The sequence below is a fragment of the Danio rerio genome, chromosome 24 (genome assembly GCF_049306965.1).
Source record: "Danio rerio strain Tuebingen ecotype United States chromosome 24, GRCz12tu, whole genome shotgun sequence".
Lineage (NCBI taxonomy): Eukaryota > Metazoa > Chordata > Actinopteri > Cypriniformes > Danionidae > Danio > Danio rerio.
The window spans coordinates 37,093,209-37,116,287 of record NC_133199.1 but is presented as its reverse complement, the minus strand read 5'-3'; the positions used below and the strand labels follow the sequence as shown (position 1 = coordinate 37,116,287).

Below are 23,079 nucleotides of genomic sequence, written 5' to 3'. Positions count from 1 at the left end.
ATATCCGCAGGAGCAGATGTTGATAAGAGTCAGGCTGAGCGGGCGATAAGCCCAACCACAAAAACGTCTTCACCAGGAGAAATGAATGGCAGCTCCCAAAGGGGACTGTTTGTATTTTTTAGCTCCCATTTGTTGACGGAAATGCCAAGCTCCATGACTGGCTTCTGTTCAGTCGATCAGTCATTGGGATGTGCAGAGATGATTCCTCAGCAGGCCAATTTAGAGGTTCAGGTGCCACATTTCCAGAGACGACAGAATGAGTGCATGGAAGAAAAAATATGAATGCAGCGGCAAGCCACAAACACAGAGCAGGGAATTTTACACGCACACACTTTTTTTCTTTCTCTTTGTAGCTTTGTTTCCTAAATCCTCTCCCAGGCAGGAGTGCAAGGCCTTCAATGCCAACTGGCTTTTTATCTTGTGACATTTATTTCTTTCCTCTTCTTTTTTTTTTTTCTTCCGTGAGGCTCAGCAGCTGTGCTGATGCAGATGGGCCGAGAGCAGTATACACCTCGCTGTAATAACACTATCTGTTTCCACATAAACAGACTAACAAATGTCAGCAGCTTGGCTAACCATGTGAGCATGGCAACCTTTCCGGTTAAGGGGAAGAAGGTTTTTTCTCGTCAGCCTGTGACGAGGCTGTGGTTTGTGTGTGTTTTGTGCTGGTGTGGGAGATTGACAGTCTAACAGATGTTCTCAGGTCACGGGTGTGATGCAGACGCAGGCCGCTGGGTTAATTCACCATGTGTCTCTCACTTTCTCCATCCCTCCAGCATCCATAATGATTGTTTTTTTCATTTCTTCTGTTGTCCTTGTTTCACTTACTAGATGTACATCCATATTTCCATTCATCTCAAACAGTTTGAATGCTGGCAAATATTAAGTCTTTACTGATACCTATGAAATAAATATGACACTTAAATCACCAAAGTCTCTGTCTTAAGAGTCCAGTGAAATTAAAATAATGTTTTTTAGAGGTTAGTTTCAGTCTGTTAGCTTCATTGATATCTATTAGCTAGTGTACAGCTACAAAACAGCGACAACATTTGCATTTTGAAAATATTGAATTGATATAAACATATAAAGCTTGCAGTTTGTCACTTCCGTCTAAATGGATCACCTCATACTACAGTTTCTTGTCAAATCTTGACCAATCAAATGCTTTCTAATAAATGCCTGCCTCCTTCAAGATGCTTCTCATTGGTTTTTTGTTTGATATGCTTGAGCTCAACCACTCTAACTGCCAGATAAAAAAGAAACGCTATTGGCTGTTTTTTTTAAAAGGTGAGGAGCTATACTCTGTCCCACCCTCTCTTAATTTCTCAGTTGTGATTAACATCAAATAAATAATGCACATTTCAAAGTACTTCACTAGACTTTTAGAAAGAAAGAAAGAAAGAAAGAAAGAAAGAAAGAAAGAGATGCACTAATATGGAAGTTTTAGTTGATATGATATGATATGATATGATATGATATGATATGATATGATAAGATATATGGTATGCATGAAATTAGCGCAATAAAATCTGGGCGATAAAATCGGTATTTGTATTTATTGACCAAACACCATTGTCAACACTGGCTGAATATTTTTTATCAGTATTTATTGACCAAACACCATTGTCACCACTGTGTGACAAAACCGTTATCTGTATTTATTGACCAAACACCATTGTCAACACTGGCCAAAACAATTTTTTATCAGTATTTATTGACCAAACACTAATTTCCACACTAGGTGAAAAAAATGGTATATATTGACCAAACTTGTATCGTTATTTATTGACCAAACACCATTGTCAACACTGGCCGAAAAAAAAATTGGTATCTGAATTTATTGACCAAACACCATTGTCACCACTGGGTGATAAAATCAGTATCTGTATTTATTGATGATGAAATCGGTATCGTATTTATTGACCAAACACTATTGTCAGCACTGGGCGATGAAATCGGTATCAGTATTTATTCACCAAACACAGTTGTCATCACTGGGTGATAAAATCGGTATTAGTATTTATTGATAATAAAATCTGTTTGGTATTTATTGACCAAACACCATTTTCACCACTGGGCGATGAAATCTGTTTTGGTATTGATTGACCAAACACCATTGTCATGCCTAGGCGATAATATCGGTATTAGTATTTATTGACCAAACCACATTGTCAATATTGATAAAAAAAAAAAAAAGTATGGTATGGGAAGTTTTTCGTATGAAGGATATAGTTTTATTAAAATTTGGCTGCTGAGTGTGCACCTTGGAAGAAATGCCAATATGCTTAGAATGTAAGCTTGTCATTTCCAATAGAGACACGCGACTTGCATGACATGCAACTAGGAGCGACAAGCACATATTGTGCAAGCGGCGCAGAAGTGAAAAGTGTGCATTTTTCAGGCACACGTACAACTTTTCGAAATGGCACATGCACACCATGATTCATGCAAGTAGAACTAACCAATCTGCTTCACATTTTGTATGGAACATACACATTTTAGTAATAACGGCAGACTAATTCCCTCAGACAAACACAGCACATCCAACCACTGCAGTGCTTTTTACTTTTCTCCATAAACTTGTATCAGAGCAGCAGCAGTGGTTTGTCCCTTTGCCATACTCGAGAAAATGGTTGATGGTCGCCTAGTTTCGAGAGAGATGCCAGGGGAGCACGAGCAGAAAGCTCATTAAAAATGGCAAAAGAAAGCTTGTCTCTTCAGGTCAGAATAACAACACATGTGAAAATGAGTGCGGTGGCTAGCAGCAGTGAGGAGATTGTAAATAGAAAAGGATGTAAGGATGTTGCCAGAGTGGCTTTTTGGTTTCTTTTCTTGTGCATCCCAGCCACTAGCTCCCCATCTGAAACATTGCTTAGCATGAGGTAATGTAGTCATCCAACTTTACAATTTGTGATGTTGCATCTATTTGAGTAATGATGGCTGGTTCCTTTACTTGAAAGCTCAGATTTGCTTTACATAATTTCCAGTTTACAGAGTTTGAGGTTTACAGTATCATTATTATTCACACCTTTGATTGTTCAGCATTTACCATTGCACAAACTTTGTAACATTTTATCACGCTTGAGTCTCTAACACTTATGTTAATTTTATTATGAAGAGATGTTTTGTTTAAATATTTTTGTTTTTGACTAATAAAATTTATTATTGATACCGAGCGAAATTAAACATCATATCAGATTTTTTATTTTATTTTTTTTTTTTTGCAATATCGGCCAGCCCCACATGAACTTATAAAATATATTCCTTGAATGTGATTTTAGTTGCTTAGGATAAATACATCAGCCAAATGTAAATGCAGCTATTCTTTAATTATCTCGGATGTGTTATCTTGCAGTCGGAAAGTCATTTAGTTGAGATTGACCTTATGCATACATACTTTTTCTTATTTTGGTTGTGGTCAAATTTGAGGTCAATTTAAATCTAGTTCAGTCGTAAATTTTAGTAAAATAAAATTTGGTTCAATACTGTAATCAATCACACACATGCATACACACGCAGACATAAACACACACACACACACTTTCTTATTTCAGCCTCTCTTTCTCTCGCTCACTCGCTTTCTAATTTAAGCCCGTTGGTTTTTAATCTCTCCCTTGTCAGGAGTCCACTCTGCCACCCTGTTGTTGACATGCCAGATTGTGGTTCAGAAGGCCCCAGTGAATTGTGGGAAAGGTGACCTCTGCTGAATGTCTTTTGTGCAATTCACCTTGCTCCGAGACGATAACACCTAGAAGAAGAGACAGCATTCAGACTGGTGTGTGTGTGTGTGCATGCATGAGTGAGAGATATATTTTGTGTGCTTGCGTCTGTGTTCGTGTGTGTGTTTGCATGTGTGTGTGTGCAAAATGAAAAGAAAATACTGTAAAAACAAAACAAAATCATTCATTCATTCATTCATTTTCTTTTCAGCTTAGTCCCTTTATTAATCAGGGGTCGCCTCAGCGGAATGAACCACCAACTTAAATTGAACTTTATTGTTACTTTCACTACGTGTATCTAATATAAATAATACACATTGGCAAATTATATTTAAATGAATTGCTAGACTTCCATAGACTTTCTTGTGTGTTTTACAAACTCTTAATGTATTGTTTTACTAGTACTTTTGTGTATTTACATGTCTAAAACATAAAATAAGCATTGGGTGGTTAAAACATTGATAATATGTTTGTGATAAAATTGTGATAATATGACATGTCTTTCTCTGGCTCAGTTTGAATTTTTCACAACATACTTGTCAAGCTGGATAACAGGTAAACACCAGCACCAGGGACATTAGGTTCCTCACTCAAAAGTAGGATTCTGCAGTGATTTACCCTGCTTTTGCACCCTTCCTCTTCATCAAAGACACCAACATGTTTGCGTTTCAGGTGCTGCATCACTGACGTGGTGCTTCCGTCATCACTTTTGCATATTTGACCGTTAACACACTTTTTTTATTTATTTAGTGTGAAATGCTCCCCTTGGGTGACAAGGGTTGCACAGATTTCTCTGCCATCATCATGTATCTTTCCTCTAACGTTACCTCTGCTCGTTTTTTTTGCTCTGTCCTGTCTATGAGGCGCCAAACTCAAACAAGATGTTCACTCCGCTCAATGCTCAACTAAAGTTTTTTTTTTTAATAATCAAACATCTCCGTGTTGCGTGAAATGACGAATCGAATATGTAATTCATTGCCAACGCTTTTAGTAATAGATTTTAATCGATTCGTTGTTGCAGCCCTAAACACATGAATCAGATATGGGTCACAATTAAAAGAACGTATAAACAGACTGGCAAATGAATCAGATATACACTGTAAAAAGTGATTAGTTACTTAAAGCGAGTAAACCAATGGCCTTAAAAGAAACAAGTTGACTTTACAAAATTAAATTAAGTAAACCCATTGTAACTTGGAACTGTTAAGCTGACTTCATTTTATTATTATGCAAGTTGTATTCACTTTTCAAAAATAAAATTAAACTAATCACTTTTTCCAATACACATTTATTATATATATATATATATATATATATATATATATATATATATATATATATATTTTTTTTTTTTTTCCCAGCTTTTCTGTATCTAGCAAAATGGTAGTATAAGTAAAACTAGAACCTAAAGTTTATTGATAAACTTTGATGTTGGCTTGAGAAAGCCAACGTGACTGCGCTAGGACTAGGAATGGCAGTTGGCAGGAAGCACAGTGGCGGTTGCTAAGTTGTTGCTAGGCAGTTGCTAAAACAATTATGGCATAGTTAGGTGGTTGCTAAGCAGTTGCTAAATGGCAATGCTCGTGTACATGTTTGATCAAATGTTAATACTTAGTAGACATTTCTAGCATATGTTATTGCATTTAGGTAATCATTCATAGCATGTAGCTAATCGTTATTAGCATTTGGCTTCCATTATCATTGTTACCATGCATAGTACACAGGAAGTCCCATTTGCTAGCATGAGTCAAACAAGCCAATGCCCAGGTCCCTACTATGTTCTGATGTAGAGGTATTGCTTTTTTAAATGGTTGCTAGGTTATACTGTTTTATTGCTATGGGGACATTTGACAGGTTAGTGATGATGCATCAAAGCTTCTTGGCAATATGAGTGATCTTAATCAACCCCGATGTTTCTATGACAGTCTTTATGAGTGTCAAAAACTGGACTTGAACATTATGTATTCCTGGTGTTGGGTTGCGGCTGGAAGGGCATTTGCTGTGTAAAACAAATGCTGGATAAGTTGGCGGTTCATTCCGTTGTGGCGATCCCTGATTAATAAAGAGACTAAGGGAATGAACATTATGTAAAAATGGCTTGCTGTATTTTTTTGAAAATACAATGCTTAATAAGTGTGAAAGTGATACATGCAAAAATGGCATGCCATATCAGTAAAAAATATGGAGTTTAAGTCAAAAAAGGCTTGCCATATTATAAGAAAAATAATGCTTAAAATTATTTATTGGAAAACTATAAGTCTGATAAACCTTAAAGATATAGCAACAAAATCTAACGCATCTAAATACAGCTTTTGGCCAAATTTGGGGCTTGTATAATTTTTTTTTATGCCCGGATTATAAAAATTTAATATTTAACATTTTTTATTAAACAATAAGTCTTATAGGCATGAGGAGAGATAGCAACAATCTTGAATGTAGAAAGCACATTTTGACCACATTTGGGCCTTGTGGCATGAACGGCCTAGGAGGAGATACGTTTGTTTTCAAGGACAGAGTAGCATAATTGTATGTTGGCTTTCTCAAGCCAACATAATAAACCTGCTCTTCCAGACTCCAATATGTCTTTTAAATTCAACAAAGGCTATATAGATTTTATAGACTTAATGAAGCACCAAATCTGTAATATTGTAATAACTACAGTAATTATTTGAAAAGAGACGTGCTGAAATAGTTTGTCATTGTGAAAGAGGTTTAGTTGACTTTAGAAGAAGCTACAATAAGCATAATTAAGCAAGCTTAACAGTTCCAAGTTATAATATGTTTACTTACATTATTTTGTCAAGTCAACTTGTTGCTTTTAAGGCAATTGCTTTACTCACTTTAAGTAACTAATTACTTTTTACAGCAACAAATCAGAATTGGGCGTCAAGACTTGAGAGTGTAGATGTGACCAAAGCCACTTCTGACACTAAATGATCAACTAGAAGTCAACTTATTATTTTTTGTTCCTAAAACAAGACATTTTTCAGGTAATGTACTGTTTTAAATCTGAGTTGGTAATCTGACTTATGTTTATAATAAAAAAAAACATTATGCAGTTTATTTATGTCCATTTAGAATCCTGAGAATACAATGTTCCTTTTCTTTTAGTAATGCGACTATAGCTGAAGTGCTGAAGTTCTTATGGAACCAGAGCAAGTACTTTTAATGGTCACAAAAATATCCTTTATTTTCTAAAGACTAAATATACATTCATTTTCTCTAAAATTAGATGCATAAAATGTGAGCTGGCCGTGCATCTTTGAAATTCATCCATTATTCATGTGCGAGATTTTACCTAATAGGCTGTTTTTACTGACATCACAAGGATGCATCATTCATGTGATTCGGCAAGCCATAGCATTTCTGAACAGGAGTTTGAGTGAGAGGTCTGGAGGAAAATGACATTGTGCCTATCTGTAGCAGTCAGGCTTGATTTTCCTCATTATTTCCTCCTTCCTGTAGGAATTAATGAGCTCTGAATCCCACGCCTTCTCATCAGCGGGTAATGCGGGCCACCATCAGTAATAGCCAGTTAAATGAGAGCTCTGCAGTCTAGACCGGAGATGATGGACAGACGTGTCAGAGCCGGGGTGAAAGTATTTCCCTCAGCTCTGTGGTATATGTCTGTCAGCACCTCGAGGCCTGCTTTTCAGTGTAAAACAGGGTGATGAGTCTATGGGAATGAAGTAGCTTGTGGCCAGATTTCAAAGAGGTCATGTGGTGTTAGTTTAAAAGATCATTGGTTTTGTTTATTATGTGGGTTTTCATTGTTTTTTGTTGTAATTTTATTTTATTTCCCAACCCAAGCTGAATTGGGTAGGCTAAATTGTCCATAGTGTATGAGTGTGTGTGTGTGTTTGTGAATGTTTCCCAGAGATGGGTTGCGGCTGGAAGGGCATCCGCTGTGTAAAAATGTGCTGGATAAGTTGGTGGTTCATTCCGCTGTGGCGACCCCGGATTAATAAAGGGACTAAGCTGACAAGAAAATGAATGATGAATGAAAATGTGATCTAGGCATTTGTGAAAGTAATATCTTTTCAGTCTGATATGTATTAAAATTAAAATGATTAATTTTGTGGGAGATGCATGGACACGCAAGGCAAATATTGCACCTTTTTTACAAAGTGGTAATTCAAAGTGCTTTACATTAACTAGAATAAAAGAAACATAAGAAATAAAATAAGAATCTAAAGGATAAATCTTCTTAAAACAGGTTTAAAAGGAATAATAATATAAAAGACACAAAAGTGTAATCTGTCAGACGCAGATGCAATACTCAAAAGAAAAATATTACAAAGCATCATATGGCCTTTTAAAAACTGCATATATTGCATATATTTGTAGACAGTGACTAAATAACATCTCAGATGTCCACATCAATGCTGATCTGTGTCTTTTTGCGACACTGAAGGTCGTAGATGAGGTCACAGCAGCCAAAAGCATTGCTCCGTGCTTCTGGATCTGCAGTGACAGATTAATTAAAAAGGGGTGCCAAACATGATGGGCCCTGCGATTGCTGTCAGATTCACCAGCGTCGCCACATGTGTTCTGGTTTAGTGTGGTTTCACTAGCATGAACAAAATCATGTGATTAAGCTCTACTTGAGTGGAAGGAACCTTTCAAAGCAAAAGCCCTCCTGTCAGAGCAGACTTAGCATTTGAGAACTTCTGACAGGCCTGTCTGGCTTCTGAAGGAGATTTGCCAGGGTAGTTTTTCCCCTCGTATGCTGTAGCTCTGGTTCTGATCTTTTTTTAGAGATCAGCAGCAGCCTTTGAACAAAAGGGTTTGGAAGAAACTGAAAGTAACACCTCTGTAACTGACTCACAGGTACATTTAAAATACATTTTTATTAATTATATTATGAAATAAATGTTTTTGAATAATAGTTTGAAAAGGAGCTAGCATGGTGGCTAAGTGGTTAGCATTGATGCCTTACAGTAAAAAGGTTGCTGGTTCAAGTCCTGGCTGGGCCAGTTGGTATTTCAATGTGGAGTTTGCATGTTCTCCCTGTGTTGGCGTGCGTTTCCTCCGGTTGCTACATTTTCCCCCACAGTCCAAAGACATACGCTATAGGTGAATCGAGGAAGCTAAATTGTCTGTAGTGTATGTGTGTGAACGAGAGTGTATGGATGTATCCCAGTGATGGGTTGCAGCTGGAAGGGCATCCGCTGTGTAAACATACGCTGGATAAGTTGGTGGCTCATTCCACTGTGGCGACCCCAGATGAATAAAGCTGAAAAGAAAGTGAATGAATGAGTAACATCAAGTGATGTTAGACTTCGATGTCATATCATGCATGACGTGAAAAAGATGTTGAATTTTTGTTAATTTTTAGTGGATGTCACTGCCTAAACCAACCAAATATCAACGCCAGCTGACGTTGGTATTAGATGTCTGCTGACGTCAGTATTAGACAACAAATTGACATTAATTTTTGGTCGCCATGATGTCGCAACCAAAATAGAACTGAAGATCATTGGCATATGATGTCTGTTTACATTTTGGCCCCTCGCAATTCTATATTTGTACCCCTACCCCTTCCCTTTGGCCCTTGAAACAGTGTGTGAGGGGAAGGGTTTCAAAATTTACCCCTAAGAAATGGGACACCACTACAACACCTGCACATGTCATCATATGTCATCGCGATCTCTTGCTTCATATGAGATCAGACGATAGCGACTGCTGTAGTGATTCTAGTTGTGTTTTTTTTTTGTTTTTTTTTGTGATATTTATCTTCAGGAAATCACTGAAGGCAACAATATCATGTTATCATAACGATCTAATATGGCAATAAGATCGTAACTGTACTGTGCATTTATATCATGGCCATATTCATCTATGTAAAAACACCAAAAACAACATTAACATTATAGCAGACACTGAAAGCTAATTCCCAGCCACTAGACTTCTCTGACTTTTCTTTTCGAGTGTCATCGAGTGTCAGAATGTTGTGGGACTGCTATACTGGAGTTATTATTATGAATTATAGATACAGATATGGCTACTAAGAATGCGCAAGTGATCTAAAGTGGTGGCGCACCTTACAAAGGCAAAGCAACATGGTCTAACACAAGAAAGACATGACCAGCAGGGCGCAGTTATGTAACATAGTGAACATACTGAACTGATATATTGTAGCAGCCAGAGGCATGAAAGCAGAAGCAGAGAGGTGTGATGCTTGGCATTCCACCATGGTCTTGCGAACCGCCCAAAGCAAGCACTCCATAACATTCTGCTCACGCTGGCTGGTAAATCAATACAGCTCAGATCTGCGGCAACATAAAATTTTGCGTGGATCGTAACTAAAAAATCTCAAATAACTGCCTAAAATTAAAGCACGTTGATCAAATAAGTTTCTTTTTCAAATCAGTGTTCCTTCTTGTGCTTTTTTTATTTTAGTACAGCTTTTGAAATAATGCTTGAATAGGACTAAGATTATTTTAGCCTATTTATTTAGACAGCTGTGTGTGTTATCTTATACAACAGTTTAACTGACTATTAGCCTATTAGCCTAGCAAAAATTTGCGTTTGTTTTTAAGCATGATGGTAAAACACAAACACGGTTATGAATAAATTAAAACATATGCTTGTTTCACGAGTTCACACTCAAAGATATCTGACTGAATAGAATATGCGTATTTGGCGTGCTGTCCTGAGAGAGGGCTCTGAGCTTGGCAAAACACCCTAACTCGTGTTATTCCCCTTATCAGGATAGAGAGAGAGAGACACACAGGGTCTGAGCGCAGTGTCTAGCCCAGCTTCAGAACGCTCCCTCCTCAGATTTAAATAGGTATCGGGTTTAATAGTGTGGAGTTGGGGTGGTGGAGGGACGCTGAAGTCAAAAGAAAACTAAGGTATGATGTGTTTGCCTATTTATAGGGGTTTGCTCTTGTTTGAGAACAAAACCGAAAACCACCCAGCTAAACACAGTCCAGACATTCTGGGTGCAGCTATGCTGTCGTTGTGGCTGGTGTATTCTGGGAAAATTTCTTACCCCTTGGTTTCGAGTATGGTCCTGAAAAATTTCTGTTTGAAGGGGTATCTAGACCTTACCCTTAGCCCTACGCCTTCAAGCTAAAGAGAATTGGGACACCCCTACCCCTTCACGTGAACATGCAAAACGAGGGGTAAGGGGAAGGGCTAAAGGGTAGAATTGGAATTGGGCATATATTCATTAATGAACAGATAATATCTTAAAAATAGTCAGTATTATTTTAACCAATCACTCATATTCTTAAAACATACAAAATAATTATCTTCAATGCAGTTTGTAGAAAAGCTGTCTACTTAAAAAAAATCATACTATAATTGTATGCAATTTAAATATAAGTACTGTACCTTAGGTCTTTTTCTAGCTTCGTTGTTGTAGTAGTGACTGTGGACAGAACAGGTTGATTGTAGGTCACATGCTTATGACAATCAAGCCATTGATCTAAACCCAGGCCAGGAAATAAACTACTGCTCCAGATAAGTGTAGAGGGTCACGGCTAATCTGAACCCATCTCTGCACCGCTATGTGCCCTGACACCAAATCAGAACCGAGTACGCGGCGTTCAGGCAAATCTAGACAGGTTCCTGCCCACAGCAACGATCTTCCTGCCAATCCACTCCACAGCAGACACACGGGTCATTTAGTTCTACACTCGCTCTCACAAGCAGACAGATCGACGGACGTGACACACACCTTATGAGGATATGCCGAGAGCAGGCGCAGGGGGGGAAAAGAGAATCTTAGGAATGACAGATTTGTTTGAGATTCAGGGAGGATCTGTCAAAGGCAATGCACTCCACTTTTGGCAGGCGAAGACTGTAAAAACAACAGTAGTTTAAGTTTTCTGTGTGCTGTGCTGCTCTGAATAAGTGTGACTGGACGGTCACAGCTCTGAATTATGTCACTGGCTATGTTTCCATCTTCCTGTTTGTATGGCCATCATGGAATATTGCATAAGTGATGTTTTGTAAACAAAGGAGGAGCATGTACAGAAGTTTCAGTATCGAATATGTATTTGACAATTATTCTATTATCAAATCAGTTCTTCAACAAACCCCTGTATATACCAAAGCTGTCTTACCTGCAGCATGTCACAACTTTAGCATCCCTCCACCACCTCGACACCTCACCTCTTAAGCATTACATTCCTATGGGGGGGAGCATTCTGGGGCCGGGCTAGATACTTTGCTCGAATCCCAACTCCTCTTTGTTTCCTGATAAGGGGAATAACTCGAGTTGGGGTGTCTCCCCAAGCTCAGAGGCCTCTCCCCTTACAGCATGCCAAATTCACCTTATACTTAAACGACTGCAAGTGTAAACTCGTGAAATAAAGCTTAAAGGAGATCTATTATGCAAAAATTTCTTATACAAGGGGTTTAAAGACAAAAACACTTTGATTGACATTCTCCCTTTGTATATGTCATCAGAGGGAAAAAAAACCCACCCACCAGTAACGATCTCTCTCTCATTAGCATAAATCTGCCTCTATGCTGGCACAAAGGCATTTGTAGCTCCGCCCTCTTTTAAAAAGAGCCCTGTCTAATTTGAATTTAAAGTGACTGTCACCAAAATGGAGCAATTAGGATCAAAACCTAAAAGAGGCGTTTTGACTGTAACGACCAAGTGTGCCGCAAGCCTACGTTTGAGTGAAGGTTTCGGCCGTTAGATCGCCCCCTGGGGGCTGGCTGCAGTACAAGTCATAAAGCCCGCCTCCTCCGTGTTAATGAAGGAGACTTGAGCCCAAATAAAAAAAAATATTACACTTGCAATAAAATGTCCCGAAAGATAGTTCTGGTGGATTAAGGCACTGGTTATTGTGCTGAAATAGGTGCAGATCTTCATTTTTGTAAACAGTTTGTTTTTAGCAGTAATTTAATGCTGGGCGTGTCATCGTGATTGACAGCTGTGATTGACAGTTTCTCAAAGCGCGGCGTCTGAGCTTCGGCAGGAGACTGAAGTAGACTGAAATGTTATTATTCGATTTCTGTGTTATTTTACGATGACAAAATGAGTTCAGCAGTAAACTATAGTTTCTGACATACATGATCCTGGTGGAACACTGTTTATTCGCTAAGTTCAGGGCTTTTTTCGGGCTTTATTAGTTTGCTGATACACGCCTAGCCACCCAGATAACAAAACACAGTTCCGGCTAGATTCTCGCCTGCCGGAGACTTATCTCTTAGAGCTCAGACTGACTAATGTTACCTCTGCTGGACCTACTCCGGATGCCTGGACTCACTGCCCGATTTCAGTCCGAGTCAATCGAGCCAGATGCGGCGGCCGAGCGAGCAGGCGCTGCCGCATGCGAGCCGGAATCAGCCCGCGACGCCGCGAGTAAGTTATGCGCTGCGGCCTGGAGCTGGCGCGATTGAATATATAAAACCCTCATATTTGTTAACATTATTACATCCATTTGTGTTGATATGACAGCAAACGCATGCTGAGAAGTTCGGGGGGCGTAGTTGATTTTACATAAAGCGTTTGATTGGAAGCTCGACTCTGCCCATTTTCGCGGCTCCTCCTCTGGCTCCATCAGACAATCCTTCTGCGCATGTCTGGCTCCAATTTCAGCAGTCTTTTGCGACAGTTTGTGCCCGTCAAGCAGGCGTTTTGCCCTCAAGGCGTTCAATGGGAAAAAGGGCTGTCGCGTCGTCCATATTTTTTACAGTCATTGGTAACGACTGGGTGGAGTGACAGAGGACAACAGGAGGTAAGATCCAATATGCAGATTTATTCAGCGTCAGGCAAGCAGTGGTCATACAGGTGCAAATGGGTATGTTAAGGCAGTCCAGAAACGTAGTCGGTATAAACAGGCAACAGGTCAAAAGGCAGACGGCTAAACAGGAGAACGAAGGTAAACAAGGCTAGGGTCTAACACAGAGAAACAAGACTGGGAGAAACGCTTTGTAATGCAACTGAAACAGCTAACAAGACTCGGCAACCAGGGTGAGTGAATGAGTGGTTTATGTATGGTGTGTTATCAGTCTCTGACAGGGTTCAGCTGGTGATTGTAATCAAGTTAGATGAATGAGCAGGCGTGCATGTCTGGGAAAAGTGCATGTATGAATGTGTAGTCCTGGGGAATGCGGAAGTGTAGTCCTGAGAGTTCGTGTGAGAACCAGCGATCTCTTGATAGCGATCGCTGGTTATGTGACATTGACAGAGTCATAAAACATTATTTGTGTGGTATGTTGGGCTGAAACTTCAAATTCACACTCTGGGGTAGGGCTATTCAATTAGTTTGTCATGGGGGCCAGTTCATGAATAGCATCCCAAATGAGGAGCCGGAGAAATATTACTTGTACATTAAGTGATGACACGAGCAATATAGTAGCTTATATGCTGTATTTTTGCCCCTTAAGACACCCATGTTGGCTTTTTCTACATTATAATGTTAATATGTTGTATTTTGAAACTACATAAGATCATTTCATTGTACAATGTGGCTTTTTTTTTACAAACATATGCAAATATTGTATTTCAAAGCACAGCAAAAGCAGTGCATTGCTTAAACAGGCCTTTTCTACATTCAAACAAATGCATATGCTCTGTTTTAAACTGGGTAACAATTAGGGATGCAACAGTTATAGATTTTGGTTGTATGATTATAGTCTGGAGTAATCATGGTTTTAACAGTTATCACCATTATTATGTACTTATTAAATTCAAAATTACTAGTTAAGATAATCACATAAAAACCGCTAAAATTTTAAAGTGTTGTTTATAGCTATTGATATATTGCTACTCAGTAACTAAATACAGTACAAAATATTAATAAAAAAACAAACAAACAGTAGTTCATTTTTTTCTTTTTGGACTTAAAAATAAATAAAAAAGTTTTTGATTTAACATGAGTGATCATTTCACAATGAAAATAAATGACAACAAACAATAAATGAATAAATAAATAAATAGGAATACATAAAAATAGTATTTGTCTAATGTTAATTTAAGCTATTTATTAGCTAAGAATTTAAATGAATTGTTGTTATTATCTGCGTTCATACATGCATAATCATTTAAATAACTTGTAATAATTTGTCTAACGTATCGTTTGTTTACACTGCACTGAAAGGCACACGCAACTCTCACCACTACAGCGTAAGATAATTTCTACGGTGTGCACATGGAGGGTGCGAGTGCATTATTGTCTTTGACTCATTGGATAAAAACATTTTTTTTCAAATGTTTATGTAATATTCCCGTCTTACTCACAAATCTAATTAATATCTTTGGAAACGTAGCTATTGACTTAATCAGAGGTGCATCTAAAATCACGTATTAGTATGTGGAAAAACAGTAAGTAAGCCAAGTAGTATGTCTGTATAAATAGTATTCAAAAAACAAAACAGTAGATTTGCCTTTTTGACTATGTATTATTCAGTCATAAGATAGCACCTAATAGTCAAAAACTGTTGCAGGACATACAAGCATTTAAATATCGATGTGAATGGATTCACTGACGATCGAATGAATTACATCAGTAATCCCTAACCTTTTTATCTTTGCAGACTGGTCGACACTCAAGTTTTACCAGGTGGTTGGGGGGTGTGGTTCTAGGTAGAACTCTAGTCAACCATTAACATTTTCTCAGATAATTATAACCTGAAAAAACATTGCTGCAACTCTGATACAAGTTTTATTTATTGACAAAAGTAAAAAGCACTGCAGTGTTTGAGTGTTCTGTGTTGAAGTAATTAGTTTCCCAACATGTGGATCATCCATATAAAGTATAAAGCTGCTTACTCAGTTCTTGTCATGTGGCTTATGGTGCGCTTGTAGCATTCTGAAAGATGTTTGGGGGCACCTGAAAGGCGCAAATGTGTCATACTGCTTTCACACATCACTCCCAACATGCGCACACAAGCTATGCACCTTCATTGGAAATAACAAACTTTTGCGTGGAAAGCACGCGATATGCAAGGAACCCCTAAAGCCGCTGTCATGTATGATCTCCAGCAGTTGACCCCATTGTACAGACATGCTGGATTTACCTGATTTGCTGACAAATGGGTTGCCTATCCATTTCTTAGCAGTTCTTCACTGGGCCTTTTCCCCTTTGCAAAGAATCTGTCCATAGATGTCTGTTTTTTACTCATTTTGCTAGCTTGTGAGTTAAATGTTGGTGCTCAAATGATACGATCATTTTTCAAAATCAAGATTTTTATCAGATATTAAATAAAATGGAAATAATTAAAGATTTCTTGTGTGACCTTGTACCAATTGATCGGGGGTCGAAGATCACTGAATTACAGTACCCGGATGAGCCCATGTTATTTAGTGGTTATTATCTTGAAATAACATAACTTAGAATGTTGTGACTGACCAATCAGTATTAAGTATTCCAAACAGTATTTGTTTATAAACACTGATATATTGAGATTTATGCGAACACTACATGCCTTTCTCTGAATCAGTGCGAGCCATTGCGGGAAAGCAGATTTGAATTTAGCTGCCGATTATATTTCACATTCAACTTTCAAATCACACTGTTGTCATTGTATGCATCCTTCTCTGATAATATCAGTTTGACACTTTAACATTCTTAACCACGCCCCTATTACCATGATGCACAAAAAGAAAGCCCCGCCCCCTACTCAATATTCCATTTCAATTAGAAAGTACATCAGAATACTGAATGGGCTTCCAGCTCAGTCAGTGTTGTTTTTGTCACACTGACTGTTGCTGATTCAGTAGCATCAATAACCTTTAATGAGAAGTCAGAGTTAGAGAGCATGCAATCGACAGTCTCCATGAAACAGCTGCTAAAGCACGAGCAATATTACGTATAGCAATAACATTAATTAAATTAGCCTGGTATACTTTCCATCCTGTATAATTGATTCTCTACGCTGAGCTTCTGGCTGACAGTGCAATCGTATGAGCATTTGCTGTCTAAATGAGAAACAGTTTCAAACTGTCTTCTATAGGAAAAAAAAAAGATTAGACTTCATAGTCACCGCTGCAGGGTTTCACCCACACATATAACAAAGCACAAAAATGCATTAAAGACTTTCCTCAACCTGCTTTTACAAACTTCACCTAATGGGTTTATTCTGCTCCTGTCATTCACATTTAAAAACTGAGGATGTGTTTTCTTCTGGAGGTCACATGCATTTGTATAAGACCCTCTAGCGTGGGTCATTTTAACACTGGGGTTATAATGAAAACATGTTCATTCTTGACGTGGCACTACTGGTAGCTGCTTTAGATCAATTTCTTCATGCTACCGCTGAAGAACAGATTTATTTATTTATTTATTTATTTGCAGTTATTTTTAAAATGTTAATGCAATTTATTAAAGAGCCCCATTTATGGGTCGCCGTGTTTAAAATTACTAATCCATTTATAAAGGAGTTGACTGATTACTTAAAATGAAGCGTCTCAATAACTAGTCTTCACCCGTTTCAGCGTGATGTCGATACGTAACTTAAGCCCCGCCCAATTGTTGGGCGCGCAAACCTGGGAAAGTTGAAACCTGCAGACCCGCCCACAAACATTGTAGCAGATCCCGGTTGAATCAAGCCATGACGCTGTGCTCAGTTGGATATTACTGGAAGTGTGAGGAAAAGTTAATGTTACTTTCTCTACCCAAAGATGAAACTGTAAAGAGTCAGTGGATATGGTTTATTTTTCCAAAAAAATTAAAAATAAATTTGGTGGTGGTTGAAATTATGTGAGTTTTCCAGAATAACAAAATGGGTGGGTGGCTGGAGATACAGGAGACTTCCATATGGCAGGTGTGCTCACACATACACTATGCACTCTGACTACTTCTGACTACTAGTGTTTTTGTTCTTGCATGCATATCAGCCTCTTGATGGAGACCCTTAATCCAAAATATGACCCTTTTTAATGCATAATAGGGGCTCTTTAACATTATATATTGCATATGATATAATAATTATTATATGATTATTGTCTTTGGTAAGCAATATTAACACTATACAATTTACACAATGTGTCTCACAGCAAGAAGGTCGCTGGGTTGCTGGTTCGAGCCTCAGCTCAGTTGGCGTTTCTGTGTGGAGTTTGCATGTTCTCCCTGCGTTCGTGTGGGTTTCCTCCGGGTGCTCCGGTTTCCCCCACAGTCCAAAGACATGCGGTACAGGTGATTTGGGTAGGCTAAATTGTCCATAATGTATAAGTGTGTGTGTAAATGTGTGTGTGGATGTTTCCCAGAGATGGGCTGTGGCTGGAAGGGCATCCGCTGCATAAAAACTTGCTGGATAAGCGGTTTATTCCACTGTGGCGACCCCTGATTAATAAAGGTACTAAGCCGACAAGAAAATGAAGGAATAATTGTGTTTATGTCTAATATATTTTGGTTGTACATTACATTGCCCCATGCAATATTTTTTAATTGTATAATATTTTATCATTTATATATAGAGTATATATACATAAATATCAATTTCATAAAATATTGTTATTAAATCTGTACTATACACATACTGAAAAAAAGTTCAGAATGTGTAAAAATATAGCAGATAGATAGATTCAATTATAGATGTAAACTTTATTATATATATATATATATATATATATATATATATATATATATATATATATATATATATATATATATATATATAAATGTTATAAAATACTGCATAAAAATATATTTTTTAGATTTTATTGTTTACATGCGTTTAAATTTTGTAAATCTTTTACATGCAAATATATAATTTATTTATGTATATGACACTCCTGTTTTTTCCAGGAGTCTCCTGTATTTCAAACCCATCTCCCGCCACCCTCCCATTTTGTTTTTTCTCCCAGAAAACTCCCAAATTCCCAAAAGTACATTATGTTGTCCAACAGCTGCAATATTTGTCAAACTGTAGTGAGTTTATTTATCTGCTGTCACTCTATGTGGGTGGATTAATACCCAAGGGTGAGGAAGCTGTACGACTTTGATAATGCAGAATATTGCATGGCTATCAGCCAATCAGATTGGAGAACCAGACAGAACTGTTTTATAATTAGTGCGTATTTGTGTTTGTGTGTGTGTGTGTGTGTGTATGTGTATAAACAGCATTATTTACAGTATTTTGCAGCAATTGTATTAGTATGTAAAAACATATTTGGTTATATTTTGCGTTAATAAGTTTGTAGAAAAAACTCTATTTAAAGGCCCAGATTTATATAAACATTTTAATTTCCATCTGAAGTCTGCTTGACTTTTTTTTGTCCTGCTTGACTCAAAACAAAAAATATTCTGAATGTCACCGGACTCAAAAGAGCATTGAATTGGACCTTTCATTCAGGTCACATACTGTAGAGCGATTGTGCACCTGTATTTTAACGTGGAGGTGTAACATTATAGGGTTTTAATGGAAACACATTCCTACCTGACATCGAATCGGCTGCAGCTGCGGTAAAGAAATTCCAGTCACGCCACCGCTGATGGACAGAGCTCAGAAATGCATATGAATTTTCAAGCTGTTTACAGCTGGAGAAAAAAAAACAGTAATAGGAGCCGGTATCTGTAGAAGCTGCAGTGGTTATTATCATATTTGAAAAATGCAGCATATGTATTCGAACTGAGACTTTTTGGTTTAATGTATGAATTGGTTATGCTGGGAAAGTGTCGCTCCTCAAACAGAATTTTACAGCTCAGCTTGATTGCTTCCTGAAAATTCATTACTCTCTTGACCCATCAGATCCGTGTCCGCAGCGGAGCACGTTTTTGGGTTTTTTCTTAATTGCAGGTTGTCATTTGTTTCCTTTGATGGACAGAAATGTAGCTGCAGGCTTTCGTCACATCGTTGACCGCTCTGCCACGGCAAGATGTTTAATTGGATTCCTGGCCTTGAGACACATCCATCTCATGCACGCTAAGTGGAATTTTTTTGCATTTATGAGATTATCAAAACTGTCGATATACACAGGAAACAAGCGGCCAGACTTTGCAATTTCAGAGCTGCTCAATAATGCAACGCAGCATCCCACGTTAAGCTTAAGAGGATTTGAATCTTTAAATGGAAATCAGACAGAGCGCTCGCTTTCATCTTTCAAGAGAAGCCGTAAGTGTAAATATTATTAAAGTGGGAGTGAGTGCAACTGTGCCACAATTTATTAACTTTTCTTTGAGCTGCTCTGAACTGTTTTGGGCCCTTCATCGAATCTTGAGGTTTCTCCTCACATTGTGGTTCATTTGAGTTGTCTGTGAGCTAATTATGATCTGTGCGATTTGATTAGCACAGGAAGCAGATTTCGTCCGCGTGGAGGCTCAGAATGGGAAAAATGTTATGAGGGAATCATCCAAAGCCATTTCCCGTTCGGCGCTGTGACTGACAGCCGTAAGTGCCTGCCTGGTGGTTGGGCTGGATTGAGTGGTTTGATTGGGCCCATTGTGTCCCTGTGTGAAGGAGATTGACAAAAATTACACAAGCTGCCATTTTCAAACGCCACTTAAAAGCTCTGTCTGTTTTGTTTTGTTCTCTTTTTGCATTCTACCGGTGCACCACTGTGTGTGTGTACTGTATGTGTGCTGTTGTGGAGTTCGATAAAAATGTCGGTGGTGTCCATACACTGCTCTTTTGCTTATAAAGATGCCGTCTGGCTGATATAAATGCTGATCTGCATGCCAGCGGCACAGGCGGCCCATGGGGATGGAGGCCTATAGACCTACACTTGCCGGAATTCAATAAATATTGAGTAATGAAGCAGATTTTGTAAGACTATGACTCAGCAGTGGCTTTGTTGACAGTCTGGGAAGCGACTCTATCTTTTGGGCTCTAAATTACTGCAACTTTCAGAAAGGTGTGTTTTTATTGCACCATTTGACATCAGATTTTAGTTGGTTTGTTTGGATTTGTAAAAGATTTTTTGGAAATATTCTCATTTTAAAACTCCCCTATTGAGTTAAACAGCTGAGTTTTACCATTTTTTAATCCATTCAGACAATCTTTGTGTCTGGCGGGAGCACTTTTAGCTTAGCTTAGCATACATCATTGAATCGGATCGGACCATTAGCATAACTCCAAAAATTCATAAATGTTTTGATAATTTTCCTATTCAAAGCTAGACTCATCTGTAGTTACATCATCTACTAAGACCAACAGAAAATGAACAGTTTACTCGGCTGATATGTTCAGGAACTATACTCTCATTCCGGCATAATAGTTAGAAGGAATTTTGCTGTACCTTGGCTGCAGCAGGGGCAATGATTTTAATTTCACTTGTATACACACACTAAGCTGGATGAGCTGGATGAGCTGGATGTTTAAAAGCCAGTCATTATAATGCAGAAACAACTGTTTGTACAGATACAATTTCTGTATTCATATTGACCACAGCTGCACCTTGTGTAGACCAAACTATGATCTGTATCTTTTCCTAGAATTTTCAAGCTACAAACACACAATTAGGCTCAGATATTCAAGATGTTCTAACTGTGTATTCTGTCTTTTCTAACTAATAAGATGTATGGTTTTTATAAAACGCATAGTCAAATCTGTGAAAAATCCTAAAGACTTTTATATACCTGTCAAACCTTCAAACAGTAAATATTACAGATCATTTAACCAAACTATGAAACTGTATCTTCTCCTAGAGTTTTCAAACTACAACTATAAAGATTGGCTCAGACTTTTAGGATGTTTTGATAGTGTATTCTATGTCTTTTCTACCTAATAATATGTTTGGTTTTCGTAAAATGCAAGTTTAATTTGCGAAAAATCTCAAAGACTATCATGGAGGCAAGGCAAGTTTATTCATATAGCGCATTTTCTACACAGTGGCAATTCAACGAGCTTTACATAAACAAGAATAAAAGAAGTATAAGAAAAAAAATAACAAAAATGATAAAAAAAAAAAAATTTAATTGTGTTAAAATCGGTTGTAAAAGAATGAAAAAGAAGAGAAAAACATATTAGTGCGATCTGTCGGCATAGCACCTTGCTTATTCAGTAAAGGCACTAAACAGATGTGTGTTCAGATGGAGGGGTGGAAACCTTTAAACAGTAAATAATAGAGAGCATTTAACCAAATTATAAACTGTATCTTCTCCTAGAGTTTTCAAACTACAGCCAGAAAGATTGGCCCAGACCTTTAGGATGTGCTGGCTGTGTATTCCATGTCTTTTCTAGCTAATAAGATGTAAGGTTTTCATAAAACGCTGTCTAATCTGCAAAAAATTTCAAAGACTTTCATGGAGGGGTGAAAACCCTTAAACAGTAAATATTAATGAACGTTTACCCAAACTATAAACTGCATGTTCTCCTAGAGGTTTTAAACTTCAACCACAAAATTTGGCTTAGACCTTTAAGATATTTTGACTGTGCATGCTATGTCTTTTCTAAATAACACAAGGTTTTTTTTTTAATGCAGAGTCAAATCTGCGAAAAATTCCAAAGACTTTCATGGAGGTATAAAAACCCTCAAACCGTAAATATTGCACAGCTTTTAACCAAATAATAAACTGTATTTTCTCTTAGAGTTTTCAAACTACAACCATAAAAATTGGCTCAGATACTTAGGATATTCTGACCATGTATGCTATGTCTTTTTTTACCTAATTAGATGTAAGGTTTTTTGTAAAACACAGTCTATTCTGCGAAAAATCCCTGACTCTCATGGAAGGGTGAAAACCTTCAAACAGTAAATATTGCAGAGCATTTAACCAAACTGTAAACTGTATCTTCTCCAAAAGTTTTCAAACTAAAGCCATAAAAATTGGCCCAAACCTTTAGGATGTTTTTACTGTCTTTTCTAAATAATAAGATGTATGGATTTTGTAAGTTAAATCTGCGTAAATTCGCAAATATTTTCTTAGAAGGGTGAAAACCTTCAAACAGTAAATGATACAGAGCATTTAACCCAAAGCCACTCAGTTCAAGATCTCCAGACCTTCATCTGAACATCTACATGTAGCTGTCACTAGCAAAGCCTACCAACTGTCCTGGGACATGCTAGTAACATGCAATTTCATGTTAGCAATTTTAGTAATTCTAGAAACAGACTATGATGAAGGTACTATAAAGCTAGCTATAAACATGCTAGCAAAGTTTTTCATTTAACACTATATATGAATATGAATAATTTGTGGACTTTCAAAATTAAATTCTGCCCATACTCATTTTCATAAGGGTTCTAGGAACCAGCGAATATATATATATATATATTTTTTACAAATTAATAATATTACAGGTTTTTGAAAGAAGGACATAGTTTTATGGGTCAATAAGTAACACGTATATTTGTGATTTTTAGAAATTTCCATATGGAATGACTAGCCTGATCTCACAAGGAAACATAACTATTTTACGTTTTGTCAGTTTAATGGCTAATTCGTAAATGTTCAGTCATACAAAAATTTACAATTTTAAAAAAAAGGTGTGGCCCCAAACCCCACCCCTA

General features: G+C 37.6%; 1 protein-coding gene and 1 long non-coding RNA gene across 5 annotated transcripts in view; one reads left to right on the top strand and one right to left on the bottom strand.

Annotated features, from left to right (window-relative positions):
• Window positions 1-23,079, top strand: part of LOC100330501 (RALY RNA binding protein like) — a 490,398-nt gene that overhangs the window by 264,379 nt on the left and 202,940 nt on the right. The window contains exon 8 of one of the 4 annotated variants that reach the window (XM_073940982.1): window positions 3,622-3,775. The exons of the other annotated variants lie outside the window; for them this stretch is intronic. The gene's annotated coding sequence lies outside the window, so the exon portion shown is untranslated. The remainder of the gene's footprint in view (window positions 1-3,621; window positions 3,776-23,079) is intronic. 4 annotated transcript variants of the gene reach the window in all.
• On the bottom strand, window positions 3,687-11,124 carry LOC141380749 (uncharacterized). The gene is made up of 3 exons (XR_012399500.1): window positions 11,061-11,124; window positions 8,905-8,955; window positions 3,687-3,748 (listed from the first exon to the last, which is right to left on the bottom strand). It is a non-coding gene; the product is annotated as an uncharacterized lncRNA (long non-coding RNA).